This window comes from Arachis hypogaea, chromosome 14 (assembly GCF_003086295.3).
Source record: "Arachis hypogaea cultivar Tifrunner chromosome 14, arahy.Tifrunner.gnm2.J5K5, whole genome shotgun sequence".
NCBI classification, from domain to species: Eukaryota; Viridiplantae; Streptophyta; class Magnoliopsida; order Fabales; family Fabaceae; genus Arachis; species Arachis hypogaea.
Genome location: NC_092049.1, coordinates 60,792,319 through 60,797,438, shown reverse-complemented (window position 1 = coordinate 60,797,438; position 5,120 = coordinate 60,792,319). Strand labels below are relative to the sequence as shown.

Sequence of the window (5,120 nt, the reverse complement as noted above, 5' to 3'; positions counted from 1 at the left end):
GCATCTAACTTGAATTTGGAGGTTTTAAGGAAGGGTCTACCAAGTAGAACGGAGGATGAGCTTCTATTTTCTGCTGGAGGCATTTCAAGGATGTAAAAGTCAACCGGAAAAACCAAATCCTTAATTGCCATGAGTACATCTTCCGCTATCCCCATCACTGTGATCACACTTTTATCGGCTAAGGCAAACCTCGCCGCCGACTTCTTCAATGGAGCTAAATTCAACCGCACATAGATAGAAAGTGGCATGATGCTTACACAAGCTCCCAAGTCACACATACAATCATGAAAAGTGTGTCCACCAATACAACAAGACACTAAGCACGGCCCAGGGTCACCACATTTTCTTGGAATAGTGATGAGCGGATAATTTATACGCTTTTTGGCATTGTTTTTACATAGTTTTTAGTATGATTTAGTTAGTTTTTAGTATATTTTCATTAGTTTTTAAATAAAAATCACATTTCTGGACATTACTATGAGTTGATATATTTTTCTGTGATTTCAGGTATTTTCTGGCTGAAATTAAGGGACTTGAGCCAAAATCAGATTCAGAGGTTGAAGAAGGACTGCAGATGCTGTTGGATTCTGACCTCCCTGCACTCAAAGTAGATTTTCTGGAGCTACAAGAGTTCAAATGGCGCGCTCTCAATTGCATTGGAAAGTAGACATCCAGGGCTTTCTAGAAATATATAATAGTCCATACTTTGCTCGAGTTTAGATGACGCAAACTGGCATTCAACGCCAGTTTCATGTTACATTCTGGAGTCAAACACCAGAAACAGGTTGCAAAGTGGAGTTAAACGCCAAAAACAGGTTACAAACTGGCGTTCAACTCCAAGAGAAGCCTCTACACGTATAAAGCTCAATGCTCAGCCCAAGCACACACCAAGTGGGTCCCAGAAGTGGATTTCTACATCATTTACTCATTCCTGTAACCCTAGTAACTAGTTTAGCATAAATAGAACTTTTTACTATTGTAATGGGAGTTCCTTTTTCCCTATTTTCGAATTCATATGCCATTTAGGGAGGCTGGCCTCTCGGCCATGCCTGGACCTTGCTCTTATGTATTTTCAACGGTAGAGTTTCTACACACCATAGATTAAGGTGTGGAGCTCTGCTGTTCCTCATGAATTAATGCAAAGTACTATTGTTTTTCTATTCAATTCAAGCTTATTCCTATTCTAAGATATTCATTCGCACCCAAGAACATGATGAATGTGATGATTATGTGACGCTCATCACCATTCTCACCTATGAACGCGTGCCTGACAACCACTTCCGTTCTACATGAAGATGAGATAGAATGAGTATCTCTTAGGTATCTAATACAGGGGACCGAGTCTGAGATATTAGAATCTTCGTGGTATAAGTTAGAACCCATGGACGGCCATTCCTAAGATCCAGAAAGTCTAAACCTTGTCTGTGGTATTCCGAGTAGGATCTGGGAAGGGATGAATGTGACGAGCTTCAAACTCGCGAGTGCTTGGCGTAGTGACAGACGCAAAAGGATAGTAAATCCTATTCCAGTATGATCGAGAACCGACAGATGATTAGCCATGCAGTGACAGTGCATTGGACCATTTTCACAGAGAGGATGGGATGTAGCCATTGACAACGGTGATGCCCTACATACAGCTTGCCATGGAAGGGAGTAGGAATGATTGGATGAAGACACCAGGAAAGCAGAAGTTCAGGAGGAACGAAAACATCTCTATACGCTTATCTGAAATTCTCACCAATGAATTACATAAGTATTTCTATCCTAGTTTATATTTTAATTATGTTTTTATTGTCAATTCACCATAACCATTTAAATCCACCTGACTGAGATTTACAAGGTGACCATAGCTTGCTTCAAGCCGACAATCTCCGTGGGATCGACCCTTACTCACGTAAGGTTTATTACTTGGACGACCCAGTGCACTTGCTGGTTAGTTATGCGAAGTTGTGACAAAGTGTGATTCACGTTTGAGAGCACCAAGTCTTTGGCGCCATCGTTGATGATCGCAATTTCGTGCACCAAGTTTTTGGCACCGTTGCCGGGGATTGTTCGAGTTTGGACAACTGACGGTTCATCTTGTTGCTCAGATTAGGTAATTTTATTTTAATTTTAATCTTTTCATTTTTATTATTCTTATTTTCAAAAAAAAATTGAATTATTCTATGGCTTCAGAATTTTTAAAAAAGATTTCTAGAGTTTCATGAAGCATGTTGAAGCCTGGCTGGCTGCAAAGCCATGTCTAATTCATTTGGACTGGGGCTTCCACTTATCAGCATAGAATGAAGTTGGATGAAGTATCAGCTGTTGTATGTCTGATTTGTATCTGCTAAAGCTTGGCTGGCCATTGGCCATGTCTAGTGTTTTGGACCGGAGCTTTCACTGAAAGCTTGGCTGGCTAGTAAGCCATGTCTAATTCCTGGACTGGAGCTTTAGACTAACAGTGCAAGATTCCTGGAATTCCTATTAAAAATTTTGAAATCCTTATTTTTCTTTTTCCAATTAATTTTCGAAAAAAAATCCAAAAAAATTAATAAAATTTTAAAACAAAAAATAATTAGATGTTTCTTGCTTGAATCTAGTGTCAAGTCATAATTTTGGTGTCAATTGCATGTTTATCTCTTTCTTGCATTTTACGAAAATCCATGCATTGCATTCTTCATGATCTTCAAGTTGTTCTTGATAAGTCTTCTTGTTTGATCTTCATATTTTCTTGTTTTGTGTCTTTTCTTGTTTCTCATATGCATTTTTGAATTATTAATGTCTCAACATTGAAAATTTCTAAGTTTGGTGTCTTGCATGTTTTTCTTTTCTTTAAAAAAATTTTCAAAAACAAGTTCTTGGTGTTCATCTTGACATTCAAAGTGTTCTTGGTGTTCATCTTAACATTCAAAGTGTTTTTGCATGCATCAATTGTTTTGATCCAAAATTTTCATGCATTGAGTCTTTTTCATGTTTTTCTCTTCCATCATTAAAAATTCAAAAATCAAAAAAATATCTTTCCCTTTTCTTCTCATAAAATTCGAATATTTGACTTGACTTTTTCAAAAATTTTTAAAATCTAGTTGTTTCTTATGAGTCAAATCAAATTTTCAATTTAAAAATTCTATCTTTTTCAAATCTTTTTCAAAAATCAAATCTTTTTCATTTTTTCTTTCTTAATATTTTCGAAAATTTCAAAATTTATTTTTAAAATCTTTTTCTTATTTCTATTTCATATTTTCGAAATTAATGCTAACAATTAATGTGATTGATTCAAAAAATTTTAAGTTTGTTACTTGCCTAGTCAGAAAGGTTCAATCTTTAAATTTTAAAATCATATCTTTTTGTTTCTTGTTAGTCAAGTAATCAACTTTAATTTTTAAAATCAAATCTTTTTAAATTTTTGTTTCAAATCTTTTTCAAGATAAGTTTCAATCACATCTTTTTCAAAATTAATTTCAAAATCTTTTCTAACTTCTTATCTTTTCAAAATTTGATTTTCAAATCTTTTTTAATTAACCATTTAACTTTTTGTTTGATTTTAAAATTTTAATTTCAATCATATCTTTTTCAAAACTACCTAACTAATTCTCTCTCTAATTTTCGAAAATCACCTTCCTCTTTTTCAAAATTCCTCTTTAATTAACTAATTATTTTTAATTTTAATTTTATTTCCTTTCTTATTTTCGAATTTTAACTTTAATTTCAAATTAAAAACAAAAATACTTTTATTTTAATTTATTTAATTTTCAAAATTCTCTTCCCCTCATCTCTTTCTAATTATTTTATTTATTTACTAACACTTCTCTTCATCTAAAAATTCGAACCCTCTCTTCCTCCTGGTGTTCGAATTTCTCTTCTTCTATTCTTTTCTTCTTCTACTCCCATAAAGGAATCTCTATACTGTGACATAGAGGATTCCATATTTTCTTTTCTATTTTCTTCTTTTTCATATGAGCAGGAACAAGGATAAGAACATTCTTGTTGAAGCTGATCCTGAACCTGAAAGAACTCTGAAGAGGAATCTAAGGGAAGCTAAAGCACAACTCTCTGGAGAAAATCTGACAGAAATTTTCGAAAAAGAAGGAGACATGACCGAAAATAATGTAAGGAAGATGCTTGGTGACTTAACTGCACCAAATTCCAACTTACATGGAAGAAGCATCTCAATCCCTGTCATTGGAGCAAACAATTTTGAGCTAAAGTCTCAATTAGTTTCTTTGAAGCAACAGAACTGCAAGTTTCATGGACTTCCATCAGAAGATCATTTTCAGTTCTTAACTGAATTCTTGCAGATCTGTGATACTGTTAAGACCAATGGGGTTGATCCCGAGGTCTACAGGCTTATGCTTTTCCCGTTTGCTGTAAGAGACAGAGCTAAAATATGGTTGGATTCTCAACCTAAAGATAGCCTGAACTCTTGGGATAAGCTGGTCACGACTTTCTTAGCCAAGTTCTTTCCTCCTCAAAAGCTTAGTAAGCTTAGAGTGGATGTTCAAACCTTCAGACAGAAGGACGGTGAATCCCTCTATGAAGCTTGGGAGAGATATAAGCAACTGACCAAAAAATGTCCTTCTGACATGCTTTCAGAATGGACCATCCTGGATATATTTTATGATGGTCTGTCTGAATTATCAAAGATGTTATTGGAACATTCTGCAGGTGGATCCATTCACCTAAAGAAAACACTTGCAGAAGCTCAAGAACTCATTGACATGGTTGCTAATAACCAGTTCATGTACACTTCTGAGAGGAATCCTATAAGTAATGGGATGCCTCAGAGGAAGGAAGTTCTTGAAATTGATGCTCTGAATGCCATATTGGCTCAGAATAAAATATTGACTCAGCAAGTCAATATGATCTCTCAGAGTCTGAATGGATTGAAGGAATCATCCAACAGTACTATAGAAGCATCTTCTGAAGAAGAAGCTTATGATCCTGAGAACACTGCAATAGCAGAGGTGAATTACATGGGTGAACCCTATGGAAACACCTATAATTCCTCATGGAGAAATCATCCAAATTTCTCATGGAAGGATCAACAAAAGCCTCAACAAGGCTTTACTAATGGTGGAAGAAACAGGTTTAGCAATAGCAAACCCTTTCCATCATCCACTCAGCAACAGATAGAGAATTAT

At 35.3% G+C, this 5,120-nt stretch overlaps 1 non-coding gene across 1 annotated transcript; it reads right to left on the bottom strand.

The window, feature by feature from the left end:
- Positions 1-4,460: 4,460 nt before the first annotated feature.
- LOC112745302 (small nucleolar RNA R71) lies at positions 4,461-4,568 on the bottom strand. Its single transcript, XR_003173238.1, has one exon. It is a non-coding gene; the product is annotated as a small nucleolar RNA R71 (small nucleolar RNA).
- Positions 4,569-5,120: the final 552 nt, after the last annotated feature.